General features: G+C 48.2%; 1 protein-coding gene across 1 annotated transcript in view; it reads right to left on the minus strand.

Annotated features, from left to right (window-relative positions):
• ALLC (allantoicase) overlaps positions 1 to 22536 on the minus strand; it is an 823350-nt gene extending 800814 nt beyond the window's left edge. The window contains exon 1 of the mRNA XM_085610751.1: positions 22505 to 22536. The gene's annotated coding sequence lies outside the window, so the exon portion shown is untranslated. The remainder of the gene's footprint in view (positions 1 to 22504) is intronic.
• Positions 22537 to 24244: the final 1708 nt, after the last annotated feature.

A 24244-nucleotide genomic window follows, 5' to 3' on the forward strand; every position in this document is an offset into this window, starting at 1 on the left:
AGACATCTTCAATGCCCCAATTATGCAGCCTGACCCAAAGTCTGCAGCTACCTTATGGGCGGATGCCCCAGGCAATAGGGGAATAGATCGATTTAGAGCCATCTACCACATCTCATCACAGTATCAAAGCATCATCATTGAAGTGACTCATGGGCACCGACAGTGAGCGCAGGAGCGCAACTTGGTCCTGATTGGGCACATAACCACTCGCTAAGGTGACCTGACTACCATACAGCCTGCCTAGTACCAGCACGTAATGCCCTTCTTTACCTATTTTGACATTCGCCGCCTCAAAACAGGACCCGCGCCCTCACCCACAGGAATGCTCCCTGACATATACCAAGTACATTGTCTCATTTACCTGCCCCCTCCAACGGTATTATAAGTGCTCTACTTCTACCACCATAAGATGTTTACTTCCCTACGCTTGAACTAGCTGTGTATGTTATGTCGCTTAGCCGCAGACCTCATTCTTCGTATGTTCCATGTCAAGATCTAGAGTCTATGGGGCAGATTTACAATCCCCATGCTCTACTTTTGCGTCACTTTTCCTATGTTAAAAGTGACGCAAAAGTGGCGCAAGGGGCTTGTAAATCTGCCCCTATGACGTTTGGTAGTCATTGGATGGGCCACCTGTATTGCGCCCTAGCAATGCACCAAAGTCCCCTCTGCTCTCTCGCAGTTCCCATCGCAGCACGCACAACAGTCCCTGAGACAAAAAAAAACTGGTCAACCCCTAACTCTCCCTCCGAAGAGCAGACTAGCAATGGTTGTCCACCCAAACTGTGATAACAAAAACTGCAACACAATCATGGCTCTGCTCAGCCTCTTAAATGGGCTTGACGAAGTGGAGACGGCATGTGTGTGGATATTGGTGCTGCACTTGCCTCAATGATTCTTACCAGCCCTTAGATATGGCATTTGATGTAGTACAGATCCAAAGTCCCCAACCCAAGAAGGGAGGGAGAGCCCCACAGCAAATCCCATCAGGCAGGTCAAGGTGTCAGCCACAGGTAGTTTCACTGCCCACAAAGGCGCTGTGGCACCGTTCCCTTGGTAAGGTAGATGGAGCCATTTTAATTCTCCATCTGGCATATGATGAGGGGGAAAGGAAAAGAAAAAGGCACTTTCAGGGGTACTGGCAGTCCAAAAGCCTATACAACAGTACACCTCAACCGACAGATCACCCGAAATTCAGAGAAGGTCCTCTGTGGACTGCAGCATCACCATCAGGGGCAGCCCCCTTCCTGAATTGATTCATCCGAGTCTGAAATCCTCGAGCGTTGTTCCAGCGATTTGCTGCTGTTGGAGTCAGTGGGCTTTTGCATCGCTATCTCTGCTGCAGCCAGCAGTGCTGCAGCCCTGTCTGTCTGGTACCTGGGCGATTTCTTGAGCATCCTTTCCTGGGGCCACATGGGGAGGGCCTTCCTGGGCCCATGCCCCATGTCTCTTTCGACAGATCGGTCTGCTGAGGGGCCAGCCCCCACTCTGTAGGCCTCCAAACAGGCCCAAGCCTCCACAGGCGAGCACAGAAGTAGGTTGCACCATCTAGGGGTATTTTAAGTTGTGCCAGGAACATTAGCGAATATTGCAGCCTGCCTCTCTCAGAGAGCTTGTGGACGTCTGTGCGCAAGAGCCGCATGTCAGCAGATACTGTGCCAATATTACACTGAAGGGAGTCTTTGGTGTCCACAGTGGCCTCCTGTATCGTATGCTGCTGTAGTTTCAGAGGGTGGGATAGTGACCCAATTCCTTCCTCAGGCGTCCCAGTGCTCCAGATGTATTGAATCAGGGCAGGCTGCGACCCCTGCACCCTGGTTTTTGACTTGCCCATAGTTGTAGCACCACAGGGGGGCAGTAGTGGTGGCAGATGGCCCCCTCACCGGGCCCCTGGTGTTTAGGTGGGTTTCCAGCACCTTGTTCAGTTCTCTCTCTCAGGGTTTTGCCCCCCATGGTGGCCTCCTGAGTCCATCAATCACACCCCCTACAGGGGTCTCTCAGCTTCTGTCTTTGACCTTCGGTTGCACTCTGCCATTCCACGCCCCAGCCGCGATGAATGTCCAGTCTGGGAGTAAGATGGTGGGGGAATGGCCAGTGCTCCTCTCTTCACTGAGGCACTGGCTGCTGGTTCTGGTGGCCCCTGGGTTACGGCTTCATGTCTCTCCAGTCCAAACCACTTGCCACAACAGCACAGATACTGAGTGGGGCCCGGCAGTCTCTCCCCTTGGGCACCTTTGCACTACAGCACCCCGTGAGGTGGTGTGGGTCCCCCACTACTCACTGTGTCACCATGGGAGGCCCTGCTGTCAACACTCCAAATCTGTCCGCAACAGGGACGGAGGCCCTCCAGCAGTGCCACTGGCCCAGTCCCACGCTCCAACACAGTCCATAGGGCCCCCCTGCTTGCCTCTAGGTCCATCAGCAACTGGAGTGCAGACCCTTTCACAGGTGCCAGGGCCCCAACACCTTTGCAGTTCATCGTCTCTATGCCGGGCACTGGTTCATGCCCTGGATCCTTTCCTCCATGCACAGCTCACCGACCTTTCTCACCTCTGTAGCGCTCCTCGCAGGTGCCGGGGGCTACAGATCACACCAGGCCCCTGGGTGCCGCCCCTGTCTCCTGCTCACCTTTCCCAGCGAGCCTGTGGCACAGCATTGGGCTTCTGTTGTTCTGATAGCTGCACGCTGTCCGCAGACCGACTAAGTCATTCACTGCCATTTTGGGGGCCAAGCTCACACCTCTACTGAGGCAGCGACCCTCATGGACTGCCCCGATTCTTGCCACCACTGAGGCTTCTCCCCCTGCAAAGCCTGGTGAGGTAGCCAATATTGCACTGGGCGGCAGATAAGCCAGGATTATTGCCCGTCTGAGGTGTAGCTTCACGTTTAAGCGTCTGCCATCTTGGCTGGCTAGCCACGCCCCTCAGCAATGAGTATTATGATGACAATTCCTATCCCTTCTTATCACAACCCAAAACAAACTAACAAGTAAGCCAGAAAAAAATACACAGAAATAATTAAATAAAATTATATTATTAGTTGCTCAGTAGTTTATAATAGAAAATGATAAAAACATGATACTTGGCAATCTGTGACAATCCTCAAAACAACTCCAGATAGCTTCATACTTATACATAGTGAAAGTAAGCTGCTGAAGAGCTCTTTCCATGATAGCAAGCCAATTTAAGGCGTTCAACCTAGTACCAATATCTGGCTCACGCGCCAACCTTCATAATAATAACTTTTGCCACTATTTAAGCTCCAAATACAAAGCTCTACCCAAGTCTATGCACCTGTGAGAGCGGGCTAATTAATAAAATAATAAAGCAGAACCTCTAAGGTTCATGATAATGACTTGATTAATTTGAGATAGGAATTAATTCCGAAATTCTATCACAAACCAAGACTCTGATCCAAAGTTCTCAAGAATTATCCTGTAACATGGTATGAGATTTGGCAGTTTTCAAATGAAGGTTCAGTTCAAAGGGAATAATGGGGACAAGACATGGAGAATCTCAGTAATTTACTACTGCTGCAAACAAACAAAAACAACCTCTAAGAATTACTTGAGGAGAAGGTTGTTGAAGGCTTCTGTCCTCCTTACAGGGGACAGAAAACTCTAAGGACATTGCAAGTCAGTCACGTTTAAAGTGGACAGCTTCCCAAAGATGAAACTTTTGTTGAAGAACAAGAAATGGTAAATAACGTCCCTTATCATAAATGTGACCTACTCCTTATATTAATGAAAGATCACCAAAGTTACCCGCTTGTTATAAATTCAGATACTCAGATTATGCTAGAAAAAAAGACTCGAAGTAACCCTGCCACACTACCTTGCCTAGCACAAGGTGTTCGCCTCTGCTGCGGTACTAGGTTGGTTGAGCGTTTGTGTGCCCTAGCCTGGTGCCTGGTCTCTGAATGCCTCTGAGAATGTTCCGAGTGGTGTCTGTTCAGAAACTTAGTAGGTGGGATCTTGGCTGGGAATTAAATGGGTGACCATGTGCTTGTATTGATGCTCCTTTTGTGACTCATAAGTCCCCAGCGAGTATCACAGTGTTCTATTTTCTGTGAGGGTGCCAGGGACTCAGGCAGGTGTCTTTCATTCTTGGCCATCCGGATCAGGCCATTGGGTTCTTTTTGTCATTTGGAGTCTGACCATAGCGTATGTGTCTCACATAGATGTTCGACATTGGCTTGGCATCATTTGCTGTTTCCTTGCCTTGTGGATCTTGTCACATATTCCATTTGAGGTTTGTCTCTTGTGGACAACAGGCTGGCTGTTCATATATGCAGTTATCCTCACCTCCGTTTCCTGCTCCCCGGTGTTGGCTTTGTTCTCGTGTAATCTTGGACTGGTTCAGCTTCTTTGGGTTAGATCCGCTCCCAGAACGTGATGCCAGGTGTCCCAGTGCAGTGATTACAGTGCTCGAATTGCGTGTTTCAAAGGGAGTGCTGTCCTCTGGTTTTGCGCAGGGCTTAATTTGTGCCGGTGCTTGCCGGTGCTTAGCACCGGCACTTAATTGACAGGGCCGGGTCTACGCATCTCGCCCGGCCCGTAAGGTGCGTCATTGATGTTTTTTTCCAATAGATTAAAATACTCACTGTACTCTCTCAGTTTCATCAGCGTGTGCGTCATGCAGCCTGGCAGAGCCTGCAGGTCACAGGAGAAGTTCAGTGCGGCTGTGTGTGTGAGTTCATCGACATTCATTCGACAGACAGAGTGACTAACTCACACTACTTCAACGATTCATTTCAATTATTTTATTTTTAGCTGCTGCCGTGCTGCGCACCGCACGGTGCGAAAGAGAATAAATTATTGGTGCCTTGGTTGGTGGCGTAGTAAGTAGTGTGTGTGATCCATCGATCATGGCGGCAGAGGCCGCAGCCTGGTAACGGTTTCACTTTCGCCGGTAATTTTAAATTTTACAGTCAGTGAGTGGGGGGTGGGCTCAGTGGGCCGTGCGGCGTGCGTGCACGTCACACTGATTTATTGGGGCGCCAGGGGCGGGCTGGATTTGTGGGTCGCAGTGAGTCGGTTCTGTTGACTCTTGACTGTTCTGATAGGGGGCGGGGCAGCTGTACGCGCAGCGCGTGGCAGCTTTTTGTCACATGCCCACGCCACGCCCCAGCACAACTGCAGCCCACTGCTAACCAGTCCGGGAGTCGCGGGAGGGACACACACTGCGGTTCGGACCGGACCACGCCTAAAATAATCAGTAACTTATTCCACACTGAGCCGGACTGGACTGCCCACGGCCCACCACGAGTAACGCGGTAAGATTTGTGTTTGAGTTGTGTGTATATTTGTGTTCTTGTCGTGGAAGAAATCGCCACAATTTAACCAGGCCATCAACCTGTGCACAGTGTGCAGCCGCCTCTGGTTACAGGCATTTGCATGGTCCTGGGTACACCTGGCGAGGGCCCGCAGCACGTCAGCTGTGATTGGTAGACAGACAGTGGGTATGTGGGAAGAGTCGTGGTGTTGAATGCGGTGCAGCCGGTGCTCCAGACTTGTAGCTGCGCTGACGCGCGGACTCAAGAGAAGAGGTGCGAAATACTGAGGGTTTGTGCATAATGCATATTCTTGCCCTCTACGACTGACAGGCCGCTCCTTCTGCTGATCATGGGTGGCATAGCATGGGGGTATAGAGTGACATATGCAGGAAGAGTTTTGGTGGTTGGCATGAGGCCTGTATGGATATTCCGAACATGTCACAGGAACTTGTGGCTTCGCTTGAGTTTGGAGCGAAACAGAGATGCAGAAACGTGTTTGCAAAGAATACCCGTCTTCCAGCCGCCCTGCAAGCAGCCGTCCCAATATCAGTGTTTGGCCGGTATGTTGAGCCATTGTAGAGCAAACCTGTTGGGATAGCTGAATGTTTTTGCTGCGTGTGTGCCTTGACTGAGTGCGACAGAGGGATGTGGGGTGGGAGCACATGGTGCTGCGTGTATGCCTTGAGTGTGCCAGAGGGATGTGGGGTGGGAGCATAGGGTGCTGCGTGTGTGCCTTGAGTGTGCCAGAGGGATGTGTGGTGGGAGCATATGGTGCTGCGTGTATGCCTTGAGTGTGCCAGAGGGATGTGGGGTGGGAGCATAGGGTGCTGCGTGTGTGCCTTGAGTGTGCCAGAGGGATGTGTGGTGGGAGCATATGGTGCTGCGTGTATGCCTTGAGTGTGCCAGAGGGATGTGGGGTGGGAGCATAGGGTGCTGCGTGTGTGCCTTGAGTGTGCCAGAGGGATGTGTGGTGGGAGCATAGGGTGCTGCGTGTGTGCCTTGAGTGTGCCAGAGGGATGTGGGGTGGGAGCATAGGGTGCAGCGTGTGTGCCTTGAGTGTGCCAGAGGGATGTGGGGTGGGAGCATAGGGTGCTGCGTGTGTGCCTTGAGTGTGCCAGAGGGATGTGGGGTGGGAGCATAGGGTGCTGCGTGTGTGCCTTGAGTGTGCCAGAGGGATGTGGGGTGGGAGCATAGGGTGCTGCGTGTGTGCCTTGAGTGTGCCAGAGGGATGTGTGGTGGGAGCATATGGTGCTGCGTGTATGCCTTGAGTGTGCCAGAGGGATGTGGGGTGGGAGCATAGGGTGCTGCGTGTGTGCCTTGAGTGTGCCAGAGGGATGTGTGGTGGGAGCATAGGGTGCTGCGTGTGTGCCTTGAGTGTGCCAGAGGGATGTGGGGTGGAAGCACAGGGCTCTCTGCATGTATGCCTGGAGTGTGCCAGAGGGATGTGGGGTGGGAGCACAGGGCGCACCGGGTATGCCCCGGGAGTCTTTGCAGCTCTAGGGTTTGGATGACACTCTCTGTAGTGACAACTGTGACGTGTTGGTGAGCACGCAATGGAGTATGGTGGGAGCAGGGCTTTAGCAGAGTGGAGCCGAGCCGCAGCGAACCTGCCGACAGGAGATCCATGGCATGCGGCATGCCATGGCATGGCAGGCAGCACTCGGGTAATTTACCTGAGCACCGACCAAACCGCACTCAACTGACCCAGAGTGACAGTCAGGGCCGGCTTTACCGGGTGCTGGCTTCCTGGGGGCTCCATGTTTGAAAGTTTATTATGCTTTTGAAGCACCTGCTGCAGCGTTTCTTTACCCCAGCAATTACCAGGCCTCACATAAATGTCAAGATAACTCTTGTGATTAATTATCTTCCTGGAGAGAGATCAGCATGTTGTATAGTTGAGGTTTTGACTTCGCTGAAGTTAGTGCAGAGGGTTAATATGCCTGCTGCAAAGAATGTACCAAGTAGATTACAGAGTGGGTATGATGTAAACAGATCAGCAGGTTATTGCTTTCAAAAGAGGCATCCTTTTGTTACCTGCAATTTATAACTTAAAGTCCTAATATAGAATAGTGAGCTATTAACTTTCATCCTAGAAGTGCATACACACTGCACAGTATACAATATTAGAACATTGATTAATGTTGCAAAAAGGGTTAATTTGGCTAGAAATAGATTATTATTAAAGAAAACTCCCAACTATGCTGTTTCTTTTTCGACTCTGAGTTTGTGCTTCTCCACACCAAGCACTCCTAAACTATCCTGCCTACCAGTATGGATGACATGTGACTCCTACACTTTTAGTCCTTTGGCTTATGTAACATTACCTATACACTTTTTACACACATATGATTGATTGTCTCTGTGTAATGTGCATGTGATGTAAAGTGCTCGGACACCCTACACTGGTATGAGTGGCGCTATAGAACTAATTCAATGCATCTGAGAGAGCGTGGTTATAGAGACTTGGTCACTGTTAAAGGGTGCTAGTGAGAGAATCCGTGGTGGAGGTGGTCATTGGTGGGCGCCAACAAACATCGTCGCACAAGGCACCACCAGCGCTAAAGCCGGCCCTGGTGACAGTGGGGGTACGACGGCATTGGGGGTGGAGCTCATGAGAATTGCAGATTCCAAGAGCCTATAATGCTCCGTAATAATCACCCGCTCCAGCGAGACGGCTAAGGTGTGACCGACTGACCGTCACCTAAGTGTAAATATTTACATCACTGTCTACTGAGGAATCGGATCTATTTAGCTCGAACTATGGTGTTGCGATCTAGAAGAAAATTGTTCCAAATCTGTAATCTGTTAATAATGGTATTGTCCGTTCCAGAAATCGGCTCATACAGCACTGGAATTGTCCCTTTCAATTGATTAGTGATTTTAGCTAATTTATTTCAAAATTGAGCTTTTAATGCACTTTTGGTTTAATCTTTTTCAAAATGTTCACAGGGCAGGGGAACCTCCTCTCAAAACCTTAATTTCAGCAGGGGAGCCTTCCTCATAGTAAGATCGATTGGGTATTACATCTGACTTTTAGCAGTGCCAGTTGAGGATGTGGGTGGAGCTAATATAGTGGGTGGAGCCAGTGGAAGAAGTGGGTGGAGCCAAAGAAAAGTAGGTGTGGCCTCCAAAAAACATTTGAGCACCTGCACTTCATATTTTACAAATTAAGCACTGGTTTTGCGGGTGATTATTTGCCAGTTTTTCTACCTTAACTGCACGGGGTATTTTCAATTTCCCTTGCTGGAACTTCCTTTTTACTGCAGGTTGTTTGTTTTTTCTCGTTTAGAACAAGTAGGAAGGGTGAGATGCTTTCAACAGCGATGTTATGTCACCAGATTAATCTATTTCTATTGCTTGCTGGGTATCTGGGTCTGCAATAGGTCCATCATTCTAAGTCTGTTGTAATGACAGTCGCCTTGCACAATGTCTGTGTAGCATTTGTCAATATAACTTAATAAGCAAGAGACACAGGTTTGCTACGAGTAAAGGAATATTTTACTCCAGTAACAGAGACCCACGACAGCTCCAGTAGGCATAGAGGCAAAGAATGAACAATCACAGCAAGGATTCTAGATCACTGAGCACAGTGACCTCATACATTCTCCTTACCCCACATTCAATATACAAATAACTTTATTGATAAGCAGTAAAGACCAAAGTACTAAAGAATTCAAATATACAACTCTCTACAGTCTGTCTCCAGGGTAGGCGTCAATTTTTCTTATTTGTGTAATGCAGTTAGCTCTGTGTTTCAGCGCACAGTCTGGTCCTGTCAGGGGTGAGTGGTGTCACTCAGCTGGTTTTGGTTCTAATATGTTGACCTCTGTGGAGCAGTCCTTTTCTTGGAGTCACTGGGCTACAGTTTTTGCCGGGGGTGACTTTTTTGGGCTCCTTGTAGTTGTAGGGCACTTATGCTTTGGTATATCCTTCGATATAAGGGATGTTATGCAGATTAATAGGGTACGCTCTCACCCAGGTATACTGGCGCTGAGCATATGCGACTCTAGCCAAACAAGGGCCGAGTGGAACTACCCGAAAAGCCATTTCTTCAGCTTCTAGTGGAATACAAGAAGTGCGAAGGCTCTTACGTGTAGCTGCAGGTCTTTCCTAGCTTTAGGAGCAATGTAGGAGAAGACTCGACCTCCGGATCTGGCTTTCCATAATGCATGCGATGTGTGCAGAGAGGAATCAGGAGGAACGGAGATGACTGGAATGTTTGTTAAAGCAGATGCAATTGTTGAGGTATGCTGGGCCTGAGTTATGTAGTACCTTGGAAGTGTGTGAGAGGAGTTTGAATTGTGCTTGTCTGTGTATGGGGAGCCACTAGGGCGCCATCAGTTGTGGTGTGATGTGTGTGTGACTTGGGAGGTGGAGAGTGATTCTGGCTGGAGAGTTCTGAATGATCTGCAGCCTTATGATGATCTTTTGGTTGATCCCAGCATATGGGGTGTTCCCATAGTCTGCAGTCCATAGCACTAGGATGAGAAAGGCAGCAACAAGGTGAGTGAGTGTGACTAAATTCTTTCCTGGCCACCTGCCCTTTTTCCCCCTGTTTACTTACCTGTAACCTGCATTACTTCGAGTCCTTGTGTGCCTTGTCCTTGTCACAGTCATCGGTGTCTTCCCACCAAGCCCTTTTGAGTGGTGAAACCAAACCAATGCCTTGGGTGCTTAGTATCGCTGGGCCTATTTTGGCTGTGGTCCTTATTTGTGGCTAACAGGAAGCGTAGAAGTCATGAATGGGGACTACGTATATTTGTATAAAACACATTTGTACTTTTTTGGGTTACGATAGTTCAGACGGTAAACCTCACAAAGTTAGAATTGCGACAGAGAGTCTTGGACTCAGAGTAATGAAAATTATTCGTAACTAACAAGGGCATTCATAGATGGTTTTGAGGTTTGAGGTATTCACAAGGGTTTTTCAGGTCCTTTCCCAACCTGAGAAATGACTTCCGCAGAGAGCAGGAATAAGTCCCTTCACAGAATGAGGAAAAAACTGAGTGAAACAAAAAGCCTTTCTCCATGGGGAAAATGATTTGACTGTAAAGAATAACACGAAAAAAACAAAAGAGCTGTTTTTGCACATGTTTGCCTTATTTTGTACATGAACATGAATGGTTAAAGTTAGAAATTGGGATTCCGGTTGGCAGAGGTATGCACTCTGTCCAAGCAGGAACCACAGTCCTAGTCAGGGTAAGTCAGAAACAACTTTAAAATAACCTGTGCTCACCCTCTGGTAGCCTGGCACAGATCAGTCAGGCTTAACTAAGAGGCAATGTGTAAGTATTTGTGTAACGCTTGAAACAGTAACACAGTGAAAACACCACAAAAATACTCCACACCAGTTTAAAGAAATAGCTTATAATTTATGAGGAAAACAAGACCAAAACAACAAAAAGGCAATAAATAGAAATCAAGCTATACATTTTTAAAGAATACACTTTTTGTAGTGCTTAGAAACAAATAGCGCCAACTGGGGCTATCTGGTGGTGCTTGACCAGGTCAAAACCAAACGTTCAGGCTGACCACGATGGAGAGCGGGACGTATACAGGGACCAGCTTTGGACGGCTGAACAGTACCTTGGATGCGTCGTAATCGAGGGCGATACAGGGAGCAAGGGAGTATGTGTTATCATTGATCTTGCAGATGTAGGCGATCCAAAGGTTCTGTGCTGTGCACTGTCAAGGATGCGTCGAGAGCCAAGATGTGAAGAACACTGGGGCGATGCATCGTCGTCAAACTGTTGGGCTGCAGGAGATGTGAGCAGCATGAAGCGATGCGTTGGCGCCGAGCAGCGCAAAGTCGGGTAAGCGTTGGAACCTAGAGAGGATACCTCGCGCAGTCGGCGATGCGGAGTCTCTGGTCTGTGCAGCAGCGGCAATGTGTCGAAGTCGAGGGAGATGTGCGGGTTCCAATCGGTGCACTTTATGGTTTAAATCTTTTATTGCACACTGCAAAAGGACCAATTCACGAAAATCAAGTCGCATGGCCCATTGGCAATACTGATCAGAGCATTTTAAAACCAAAGGCAACAGAAAAGGAAAAAGGAGCAACTACATTCCCACCCACCTCCCGGATAGAGAGAAAAGAGAGAAGAAAGAGTACTGAAACGAAGCCACCCCCCCCACCCCTGCCCGGTCCATATTAACAAAAGAGCGCCATGTCGTGTGAGTCAATAGTCCTGCCATTAAGCCCGCCTATGCAGGGGTGTCTTGCGACGTGAGACATAATATGCGCAGGTATCTCGGGCAATAAAGCTCCCGGAATTCTTGTGCCAGAAAAGAGAGGAAGGGCTGCCACAGTTCGCTGAAGGAGGAACCTTTCCCAGCTAGCGTGAGAGAAATTTTTTCCATACCCAATACGTGCCAGAGTCGCTGATACCAGCCAGTGTGTGTGGATATGCGAGGGGTTCTCCAGTGGAATAATATGTTCTGTACTGCCGTGCCCAGTGCTATAGGTATCTGCTTCCCTCTTCTAGATTTCAGTGGGTAAGTGAGCGGATTAGGCACCCCCAGGAGGACATAGACAGGGAACCAAGGGATTTTAGTGTCCAGATGTCTGTCTACTTCGTCGAGGATGTGCTTCCAATAGTCCTGGAGTCGGTCACAGTCCCAAAATAGATGGACCAGTGTGCCTCTCTTTCTGCAATCCCGCCAACAGTCTGTACTATGCGTTGGGTCAGTTCGGTGAAGCCTCACCGGCGTATAATACCAGTGGTACACTAATTTGGTGAGAGTTTCAGTGAGGCCTATGTGTGTGCAAGGCTCAGGGAACGGCCCATCTCCTCCTCCCTGCTCGCACGGCCCGCGTGGTGAGTATGGGTATATCTGGACAGCAGCACCTTATAAAGGTCAGAAATTAACCTCTTATCAGAGGACCGCGTAATAAGCCATCGTTTGAATATGGTAAGGAGCCTAGTAGCCTGGGAGCGGTTGTCAGGGTGCATGGCCCAGTGTTGGACTTGTAAGTAATGCATGCGTTCGGATTCCGGAAGACTGTAATCCGCCCGAAGCTGCTAGAGGGGGATGATGTCGCCCCCGGCAAACAAAAGACCCAGTGCTCGACATCCAGCTTCCCGCCACAGCTGGTTGGGCTGGGGCCCATTCCGGGACCAAAATCAGGGTTGTCCACCAATGAAGTGAGCGGAGATGGGAAAGTTATGAGGCTATAGCGTATGTTGGTCCGGTCCCAGATGGTGAGAAGGGAACGGGTCACGTCCGAGGCGTAGAGGTTGGTAGGGCGGTTGGGCCTCGACAGGAAGGGAATTCAAGAGAGATGTACCGGCTACGGCTCGGTCCTGGAAGAGCCAGTGTTTCTCAGATTCAGTCCGACTCCACTCCACTAAGTATCGGAGCTGTGTGGCATAAAAATAAAGCGTGAGGTTTGGGATTCCCAGGCCCCCTTCGTGGGGCGGGAGAAATCCAACCGACTGTTTGAGACGCTGTTTGCGGCCTTGCCAAATAAAATGAGAAAGCTCCGCCTGCACCTTATGGAGTCAACCGGTTGGTGGCGGCAGGGGAAGTGCCTGAAATAAATAGAGAATTTTAGGGAGAATTGTCATCTTGATTGTGGCTACTCTCCCCAGCCAAGAGATCTGATGGTGTTTCCACCTCAGCAGCTCGGCGCGGATGTGAGAGTGAAGGAGGGAATAGTTAGAGGTTCGCATGGCTTGTAAGGTCGGAGCCAGTTGTATGCCCAGGTAAGGGATGGTATCTGCGAACCAATGTAGGGGGTAGCGAGCCCGCAGGACCTCCAGTTCCCGTGGGGACAAGTAAAGATTCATCGCTATAGATTTGGACAAGTTAAGCTTGAATCCCGAAGCACCGGCAAAGGCGTCCAGCTCTTCCATAAAAGGCCCCAATGACTGCTCAGGGTTCTCAAGAGTGAGGAGCACATCGTCGGCATAAAGGCTAAGGGGATGTGTGTGTCCCCCGAAGTGAATACACGTAATCCATGGACAATCCCTCACCCTCTGAGCCAGGGGCTCCATATAGAGCGTGAACAGCAGAGGTGACAAAGGGCATCCCTGCCGCGTGCCTCTGTGGATAGAGAATGGGGTAGAGGTATGCCCGTTGATCCGTATCGAAGCTGTGGGAGATCTGTAACAATTAAAAATGTGCGTCCGCATTTTTTCTCCGAGACCAAAACGAACCAGTGTCTCTTCGAGATACAGGCAGTGGACCCTGTCGAAGGCGTTCTCCGCATCTATGGCTAAGAGCATATATTTCCCAGGGATGCGGGAGGCCTTCTCTATGAGATGTGCGACATGTTTCGTATTGTCGCTGGTCTGCCGCTGTGGGATAAACCCAGCCTGGTCGGGGTCTACTATTCTCTGCATATAGGGGGCAAGCCTGGAAGCCAGGATACCAGTGTAAAGTTTCAGGTATAAATTTAAAAGAGAGATCGGTCAGTATGACCCGCATTCTGACTTGTCCTTCCCAGGCTTAGGAAAAACAGCGATCGCCGCTTCTAGCATTGGAGCTGGAATCGCGCCGTGCATTGTGAAGGAGTTAAAAAGCCAGGTGAGCAAAGGAACAAGAGCAGTGTAGAACTGATTGTAAAAAGCAACGGTGTAACCATCAGGACCGGGGATTTGCCCACCTTCAAGCGGGAAATGGCCGCAATGACCTCCTCTGGCCTAATATCCCTCTCTATATAGGCCGCTTGGTCTGCTGTCAAGGTGGGGAGACGGGCATGGTCGAGGTAGGCATCTATGTTAGACCGGTTAAGCGGTTGTGCATCATAAAGTTGAGCGTAGAAATTACGAAAGGTCTCAGCAATGATCGTGTCCTCCGAATTCAATTCCCCTGTGTCATCCCAAATTTCCCGGACCCCTTCTCGCAGTCGCGCCGCTCTGAGTTTGTTTGCTAAGAGACGGCCACATATATCCCCCCTGTATAGAAGGAATGTCGGAGCCGCACCGCTGCGTATTCCACCTTGTCGCGGTCAATAGCTGTCAATTGTGCCCGGGCAGCCGTCAGCTGTCGCCATATGAGGGGCACACAGGTGCATCTGCTCCAATTCCCATACCATCTGCGTCAAATCGTCCCTCTTTGCCTTACGGTCCGCAGAATCCACAGAAAAGATAGCGATGACCTCACCCCTAATGACTGCATTGAGGGCCTCCCAACGCGTGGAAAGGGTAGTGTCTGGGTTGTCATTATGTGCGAGGAAGTCCTCTATGGTGTTCTGTAATTGAGCCACTGTGTCTGGACTGTGCAGTAAAGCGCCACGGAAGCGTCAATGTCGCGTTGGGCGTTGAAGATGTGGGAGGGCTAGAATCACTTCCATGGGAGCATGATCGGAAAGGGAAGCTGTCAGGATGTCAGTGGAAGCAAGGCGTTACGCAGTGCCTTAGAACGGAGGAAGTAGTCTAATCTAGCTTAGGTTTTGTGGACATTGGAGTAGTATAAAAAGGCCCAGGACCTGGAGTGGTGATGTCTCCAGAGATCTGTGAGATTGAGGTCGGTGAGTCTGGCGAGGCCTGTGGGGGAAAGGGCACCTACCTGGCTGGTGCGCTGCACTGATCTGTCTTACTCGTTGAACACTAGGTTAAGATCCCCCCTATCAAAATATTGCGGTTGTGAGTTGCCATAACTTCAGTGAGGGCTTCATGTAGGAAAGTCTCCTGACCTTCATTAGGTGCATAAACAGATCCCACATGTAAAACAAGGCCCCCCACGAGGATTTGACAAGTGAGCAATCTGCCCTTTATCTCCACCCCTTCTGTAACACCTTCCCTTGAAAAGCCCGTGAGACCAGAATCGCCACCCCAGCCGTTTTGGTGAGTTTGGAGAAGAAAAATTGGGTCGGAAATGCTCGAGACCTAAGACGGTGGCAGTCCTTTACGAGCAGGTGTGTCTCTTGAAAAAGGCAGATATCCACCTTCGTGCTCTCTAGATATGAGAGGAGGGTCCTGCGTTTGATGGGGTTATTAAGTCCTCTCACGTTAAGCGTGAGTATCTTAATAGAAGACCCTCACATCTAACATCTGAGGGTGGGTTGATGCTGAGCAAGGGCAGCAGGACGGCTGGGACCTCACGTCATCAGCGCAGGTGGTAAAGGATTATGGCATTCCTGGAACCGGACCCCTTCATGAAGAAGGACAGACAGCAAGAAAGAGCAGAAAGAAGAGTAAAACAAGAGCCCACAAAGAATAAGACCAAAAAACCAAGACGCAACAGGCGCCACGAAGAGTCTTGAGTTCAGTCATTAGTCCGTCATCCATGGATGACCAGTGAAGGAGTCTATGGGGATATGGAGTGGCCGATGGGGAACATCAACCCCCACTCCCCCAACCCGAACTGCAGCAAAAACAAATAAAGGATACAGCATAGTAGCCAAACTCAGTCACTCGGTGATGTCTTTGCCAGGGCTCCTGGTAGAGCCTCCAGGGCAGCTTGCTGCTCTTGCTTGACCACCTGCGGATTCGGCCGCTGGGGGCCCCACCGCTGTTGGCGCTGCTGCCTCCACTTCGGTCTGACGGCGCCGGAACTGGCGTCGGTGCGATCTTCATCCTCCGTGTCCTCCGGGAGCGGGATCCCCAGTAGCTTGTTGGCCTCGGACAGAGAGCGGAGATGGAACAATGTCTCTTCATGGTGGAAGACAAGGTGGAATGGGTGCCCCCAGGAATAGGTGATGTTACGCTGACGCAGGGCCTCCGTGATGGGTCGGAATGACCGGCGTTTCTGGAGAGTTATGGCCGCCAGGTCCTGGTAGAGGGCCAGGGATTGATTGTGGAAAGAGATCGGCTGGAGCAATCTAGCTTTCCGTAGGATCTCTTCTTTAGTGCGAAAGTCCTGGACACAAACAAGGATATCTGCCGGGGGTGCCGAACGTGCCCTGGTGCTCTATCTAGTTTCAAGTGCGTATCCGGTGGGTTGCCCAGGACGTGATTGAAGAGGGCTTGTACGTATTCGAAGATGTCTCCAGCTTCTTCATCGGTGCCCACTCCCCAGATGCGTATGTTGTGTCGGCGGGAGCGGTTTTCGAGATCTTCTAGATGGGATTGGACGTCAACCTGCTGCTCATGGATTGGGAGGACCTCCTGTTGCATGGCCGCCATTTCCGTGTTGCGGGCGTCGCTTTTATCCTCTAAGGATGTTATCCTCTCGCCAATGTCATCAACATCCTTGCGTATGTCCTTTAACTCCACCGTGATGTCTCGTTTCACCGTCTGGAGGTCCTCGTGCAGGGCCGCGAACAGGGATTCCAAGAAGGCCCACGTTACTGGTGCATCTTCTGCGGTAGCCATGGGCGCCCCCTCACGCTGCCGGCCGGGAGTTGTCTGGTTGCTACTCTGTGCACGGGCAAAGAGGTCCATACTGTGTACCACCTTCTGTACTATGCCCGGCAGCCGGGTGTCGGAGAGCGCGGGGGCGTCAAAGTCTGTTCTCTGCCCGGCCCAGACGAGCCCACGATGTGTCTGTCGTCGCCGGAGTAGCAAAGAGTCCAATATTGCCCCATGGAGGCCTTCCGCTGCTGCTATATGGCTCCCATTGGCCCCCAGGGCAGCGCGATGTGCACCCCTCAGCCTTCAGGGCACTAATCCTTCTTCGGGAGAACTCCTTGTGAACGAGTGGTAAGATGGCACGGAGGATGCGCTAGGCCGGTACGCGGCGGGACTCCGCGGGGTGCTGCAGCGCAGGAGCCTCAGGGGTATGTAATGTGAGAGGCAAGGGTCTCACAAAGCAATGGCCCAGTCCCACCGCAGCAAGGTTCGCAGGGGATAAAGGCCCACACCGGGCCGGAGCAGTCCCAAGGTTTCCAGGCCCCGCAGGTCAGCCGACACTTATTCAAGGCCCCTCGGCAGTTGCGCGGACCATGGATCGCGGTCGGGTAGTAGGGCACCAAGACTCACCGCCGCCAGCCCAGAGTGTCCTGCGATGTTGGTGGAAGGAAGTGCTCCGGGTGTGACACACCATGCACCTCGGGAGCTGCGCGGGTGATCGCGCTACACGGGCGTGTCCCGATCAAGCCCCTCTTCCGTGCAAAGGTCCGGGCCCCCGAATCATGGCCATGCGCAGCCGCCGCCATCTTCCGCCGGCCTCGGGTGCACCCCAATGACCGGATCTCAGCCCTCAGCTTCCCGCGGTCGCCCCGCACTTAGCGCTGCCACCCTTGGCTCAGGCGGCTGCCGCGGCCCTCCACTTAGCGACTCGGCCACGTCCAGCAGGCAGGCCCCACGCGGGCAGGGGGTCACAGGAACAGCTACCGGGATCACAGACGGCCCAGCCAGGGAGCCCCCGGGGGTCCCCAGATGAGTCAGGAGTCAAATTCGCCATCGCCGGTGCGGTAAGAAGCCAATGCCGGTGCTTATGGTGCGGCAGGTGGAGGAAAGAAGGCAGAACACGTCCTATCTCTCCACCATCTTGGCCACACCCCCCCAAGATGCAGTACTTTAAACTCACTTCCATGGCCCCAGGACTGGATTGGCACCATTTGGCAGAGCAAGACTCACAGCAGACAGAGTCCAGGTGCTGTTTGCAGGTTGAACAGAGAATTCTTTGATTTCTTTGAGACTTCAGAAAACAGGAGGGAAGCCAACAAGCCCTTGAATATACTTAGGTTCTGGGTACAATACTTCTCACTCACAGGCAAGAGGGCAACAGGCAGCAGTCCAACACAACAAAGCAGTTAAGCAAAGTGGCAGTACCTCCAGCACCACAGCAGTCCTTCTTCCTGGTAGAATGTCCTCAGTTCCAGAAGTGATCTGAGTTGCTGTGGTCAGAGGTCCAGTACTTATACCCAGTTGGGCCTTTGGAGTGGAGAGACTTCAAAGAGATACCTTTGAAGTGAACAAGTCCCTTTTTTTCCTGCCTTGATCCAGACTCACTACAGGGGATTGAGCAACCCTTTGTTTGGGGACAGGACACATCCCTTTCAGGTGTGTCAGCCCCTCCCTCCCATCCTGCTTGTGTTTTGAAATTGTGATTCCAGAGACAACAAATGTGGGGGCCCTATCTCTTTCCAATCGGAAATTACATTTATAAGCTGTAATATTGTAATCATAATGGTAACCTGTGGGAGAGATAGGCCTTTCAGTAGTGAAAAACGAATTTAAGAGTTTTTCAACACCAGGACATGTGAGACTTAAAAGTACATGTCCTACTTTTTAAGTACACTGCATCCTGCCCTTTGACTCTCCAGGACCTACCTTAAGGGTGACTTATATGTATTAAAATGGAAGGTTTGGGCCTGGCAAGATGGTTAACCTGCCAGGTAGACATGGCAGTTTCGAACTGTACACACAGGCTCTGCAATGGCAGGCCTGAGACCTGTTTTAAGGCCTACTTGAGTGGGTGGCACAAGCAAAGCTGCAGTCCCACTAGTAGCATTTAATTTCCACGCCCTGGGCACATGTAGTCCACTTTACTAGGGACTTAGAAGTTAATTAAATATGTTGATTGTAGAGAAGCAAATATTACCATGTTTTGAGTATAAATTGCATGCTCTTTGCACTGGTTAGCAGTGGTAAAGTGCCCAGGTTCCTAAGTCAGCCAAAACACAGCCAGTAAAACAAGAGATCAGAAAGCAAAAAGTCAGGGGAAACCACACCAAGGATGACAGGTCTAAAATGTGTCCCTCCCCACCCCACAGCGGAAAGTGGGGAGCGCTTGCCAACCCCATGAGTGTTCTTTTATCTAAGGCGGAAGAACTGTAATATATACAATACATGTTTTTATTTGCTTTGTCACGTTCTCACATTCTGTTAGTGAGCTCGTGTTCATGTTAGCTTGCATGCGCGTGGTTTATATACACGCGTATGCTGTGTGATATGATTTGAAATAAGCATCTCTCAAAGATGCATCCCCGTGCGTTCAACCTTCTTCTGAGCTATGAACGGTATCAGGAAACAGTTGCCGTTCATACTTCAGAAGGGAAGGACGCACTCCAGTGGTGTCTTCATGAATACTTAATAAACCTTCAAGAACTACTTCCTCTTGTCATATTGGATTATTATCATTCATTCTACAAGTGGTTTATGCATCTTTACATTTGGCGACGAGTTATTTTAAACTAAAAAGCCAACACCACAAAGATTTGTGCTTCCTACTGACATTCAAAAAGGAAAAAGCCTTGCTTCTTCAAGCACGTCCGTCTCGCTAAGGAACCTTCTTTTCATTTCTGGATCAAGACTGGAGGAGTTTCCGAATTAGCGTAAGACGCACCAAAGAGTTAACGCGTCTCTTTCACGATAAGCTCTTCATGTCATTCTGCGTTGTAAGTAACCGCTTGATTGGCTCACGCAGCAACCTCCCTTCGTCACCCAAACGTGCACGGTCATTGGATATAACCGTGTAATTGCTTTTTCACACTATTCATGTTCCAGATTTGATGATGTAGAATGTGTGGTAGCTTCTATTGATGATTTTGTCATTGACTTACCTCATATTACACTAGAGGACTGGCTGAAAGCGTCTGCGGAAGATTCCATTCTTTTAGCAGTAAAAAACATGATTGTGTCAGGTTGGCCTAAAGAACGGTCTCTTCCCTCTCCTTTAAAGTCTTTTGCACAAATTAGTCAAGAACTTTCACAAGTTGAAGGATTGGTCATGCGTGGCGATCTCGCAATCCCTCCAACCTCTTTGCGAAATAAAATTTTTAAAATAGCACATGAAGGGCATCTGGGTATAGGTGCCACCTCAAGGAGGTTGAAAGAAAACTTTTGGTGGCCTGGTTTAGATTCAGATGTTACCAAGTGTATAAATTCTTGTGCAACTTGTCTTGTATCTGATAAACACTGGAAAACGGTAAAAACACCTTTGCATAATGTTCCAGTTCCAGAAGAAGCATGGACAAAATTAGCTTTGGATTTTGCAGGCCCATTTGATGTATTCTCGAATGACAAAAAATACATATTAGTGTTAATAGATTATTATTCAAAGTGGGTGGAGGTAGAATTTTGTTCTTCCTCTTGCACGTCGTCTGTAATTGATTTTCTTTCTAGAATTTTTCTTTCTGAAGGATTTCCGAGAGAATTAGTTACAGACAATGGTTCCCACTTTACTTCAAGTGCAATGGAGAATTTCTTGGAATCTCATGCTATTAAGCATTTAAAGGTAGCATTGTATTCCCCTTCGGCCAATGGATTAGTGGAACGAATGAATAGATTTATAAAAGAGGGAATACAGTCAGCCTGAGCTACTAATGTACCTGTGGACATGTTTTTAAAAAAAAAGATTTGGTCATATCTTACAACTCCCCACTCTTCAACTGGTGTTTCACCATTTAGATTGCTCAGGAAAAGAGATCCAAATGGAACTCTTTGTCCATCATGGATTAGAATTTTGAAGAAAAATGATAATTCATGTCTAGCTTGCAAAGACAAACAAAGCATGCTTAACCCCTTCCCTGCTCATGACGGAACCGTTCCGTCATGAGCCACGGTTGCCGTGTGCTCATGACGGAACGGTTCCGTCATGACAATCCTGTCGGCGGCCGCTCCGCCTGCGCGGCGCTGTTTCCCCGCCTGTGCGGGGCGACAACGCAAATGGGCGGAGTCATGACGGAACCGTTCCGTCATGAGCACAGCTCAACTGTGGCTCATGACGGAGCGGCTCCGTCATGAGCACAGGCCCGCCACGCTGCCCCCCTGCCCCCCCCAGCGCTGCAGCGGAATGTCCGCAGCAGCGAAGGGGTTAAAAAGGTTGCAGTTCAACAAGCTATACAAAAGAAAGATTTCGATACCAGAGCCTGTAACTATTTTAATGAATTTATAATTGGAGACTGGGTGATGATAAAATCTCCTAAGAAAGTCAAGAAGGGTCTTTCTAAACTATCTCTACTTGTACAAATTTTAAAATTATCTAAAGGTTCTGTGTTTCTTGGTCAGAAAGGTTGGTGGAGTAAGAGAATGTTAATTAAATTATCTCCGCATCAAGCCAAAGAAATCTTGGATAAAAAAAAAAATGTTCTTCAAGATGATTTACATTTTTCACACTTTTTAGATGCTCCTATTTCATCAGATGTGCCAATGTCAGTTAGCAATGAGTGTTCAAGAGATTGTGTTTCTAGATCATCATTTCATGCTGACCCTCAAAATGTTGTTATTAATAATTCTTCTGAATCTAATTCCTCAAGACCTATTCGCAACTGTACATTTTCTTCTAGATACAGGGATTTTTATTTTCATTAAATTAAATTTTTGTTTTCTTTGTGAAAAGGGGAAGGGTGATGTAATATATACAATACATGTTTTTATTTGCTTTGTTACGTTCTCACATTCTGTTAGTGAGCTCGTGTTCATGTTAGCTTGCATGCGCGGGGTTTATGTTCACGCGCATGCTGTGTGATATGGTTTGAAATAAGCATCTCTCAAAGATGCATCCCCGTGCGTTCAACCTTCTTCTGAGCTATGAACAGTATCAGGAAACAGTTGCCGTTCATACTTCAGAAGGGAAGGACGCACTCCAGTGGTGTCTTCATGAATACTTAATAAACCTTCAAGAACTACTTCCTCTTGTCATATTGGATTATTATCATTCATTCTACAAGTGGTTTATGCATCTTTACAAGAACCAAGGATGGCAGGTCTAACAGATGATTAGAAGTATATGTCGAAATCTGAGTGTTGTAAATGTCAGTGTGTATGCCTGTATGGTTTTATTTTGGATCGCCAAGTACGGATAATTCTGCAGAACTTGTGGGTATACCTCTACGATATATGAATTACACATATTTTTGTAAATCAGATTCCTACTGATGTTGCTGGCCTCTTCTTTAAAAATAAAATAAAATACAGAATTAGCAGATATGTAACACCCTCTGTTGCTTCAAGTTGCTCCTCGTGCTTGTACTATTCACATAACTAATGAGATAGGATTATTATCTTTAGAAAGAAGCCACATGTGTGCACAAGCTTGGGTATGTTTAAGCAACAGCTTGCGATAATCGCCAGGGTGTTACGAATCCAAGCACTGTAGAAAAGTATTTTGTGATTCCAGTGCAGCAGAGGGTTTTTGTGTGTTTTACATGCTTCGGTCCGGAATTTAGAGTGAGAAATCAAAACTTTTTAATGTTTTTTAAATAGAAGTTATATTAGCACGAATAAGCAAGTTTAGCTAAAGATTTATTTTTTATATTCACATCAAATTATCATTTTGTTTTTCGGTCCTTAATGTACGTCTTTCCAATTTCTAAAATGATCTTAATATCCAAAAACGTATCCCCCCAAAAAAGAAAACATTTCTTCGTTCATAATTAAATGATACTTTTGCTTACCTGCTGCTCCCTACTCTGCCCAGCCTCAGAATGAGAACTTTCACAGAGGGCAAAGGTTTATCGTCACGTGGTCTCTGAATCTGCAAACAGAGGCGGCACAGGTTGCATAACTTGTCATTGAATAAACAACTTATGTTGTTAAATATTAGGCGAAGACTGGAAAATACATGCGCTGTTCTGTACCTAACGACCTTTCTTTTGGTTTTCTATTTGATAAACTACTTTTGTGATCAACATTATTAAAAAGAATATTAAATTAAAACAATCTTAATCGACAGCACTTTTATCGTTCTATCTCACTACACGATTCTCTTATCGCTTTGTTTGCTGTAACAAGTTATTAACGCGTAATTCTACTTCTTTCCAGCACTTGTCTTCTCCAAAGAACATATTTATAGAATGAGTGATGTCTTGAGGCTTATATGATGATATGTGGTCCTAGGTGCGGTTCCATGGCCGACTCTTATATTCGAGCACTAACGAAAGCAATAATAAGTGCCTGCTGCAGTGCAAAACAACCATCGAGCATTGGCAAAGCCAATAGGTGTGCCCCGTGCAAACTGCTGGTATGGCGGATACTTTTATTGTTACAAAAGTAAAAATAGAAAGAAAGAAAACATACTTAAGTATTGTAGCCATATGTTTGCAATCAAAAAATCTAAAAACAAATGTGTATCATTTTAAATGAATAGTACATTTACTTCATGGCAGGCAATTAAACCTTTTTTAGTTTGAATGTGTGACACTGGAAAATTATTGCTTTGGAGCAAAGAACAAGTACAATTCACTTTGAATTACTGTAACCTGGAGACATAGTTTAACCTCATAAGGATGACTAACAGAAAACACCAAGCATTGTCAAAGCCAATAGGTTTCGTCCTTTGAGACCCATTTGCTTTTCTGATGGTTTTTAGCGATGCTGTGCAGCATGACTAAAAGGGAAAAAAGCAAGCATTTGCAATGCAATAGGTCTCGCATTTACGCAAGTTTGAGCTATTGGCATTGTACATGACAATTAATTTTATTTACGTTTTTGTTTTTAAAACCTAAATAAAAGGCCTTGTCATTTACAATGCCAATAGCTGTAAATCTCACAATGGCAAGACCTATTGTATTGCAAAGGCTTTTTGTTTCCGGCTTCTTTATGGTGTTATCAGTCTTTGGTAGGAGTGAGCTTTACATCCGAGATGAGCGAGTACTTAAGATGACCATGATGTATGCCTATGACTATGCTGACTCTAACTGCAATGTCAATTGAGAGTTTATGATGTGACAGAACGCTCTGACCCAGCTAGGTATATATTATAACCCACAACAGTGACAAGATGTGCATCAGATCTGCAAGAGCAGTCTACTACAATTCGTGGGTTTTAAAATACACCAAGCCACGTGAATCAAGAAAGAATGACATAACCCTTGCCCAAATGCAGCAAGCAGTCCATCAACAGTGACCAGCTCCAGAGTCCACCCAGCGAGCATACATGCAGCAGGGCCGAGTAAAGATCGGGGCATACGTTATAGAGACTGGCCTTGTAAAAGGGCCATATTGTGACATGTGATCGGAGACAACAGCAACACTGTCTCAAGTAGGTGGAAGGTAGAGGCATTCATGGCATTGTTAGTGTTTGAAAGGTCTTGGGAATCATTAGGGGTCTCCCACCAAAGGTGCTCGCCCAGTACCACCCACTACACTGGGGGACAGACACTGCCCCTCCTTCCCAGTCCCCAAAAGCAAACCAT

Source organism: Triturus cristatus, chromosome 6 (assembly GCF_964204655.1).
Source record: "Triturus cristatus chromosome 6, aTriCri1.1, whole genome shotgun sequence".
NCBI lineage: Eukaryota > Metazoa > Chordata > Amphibia > Caudata > Salamandridae > Triturus > Triturus cristatus.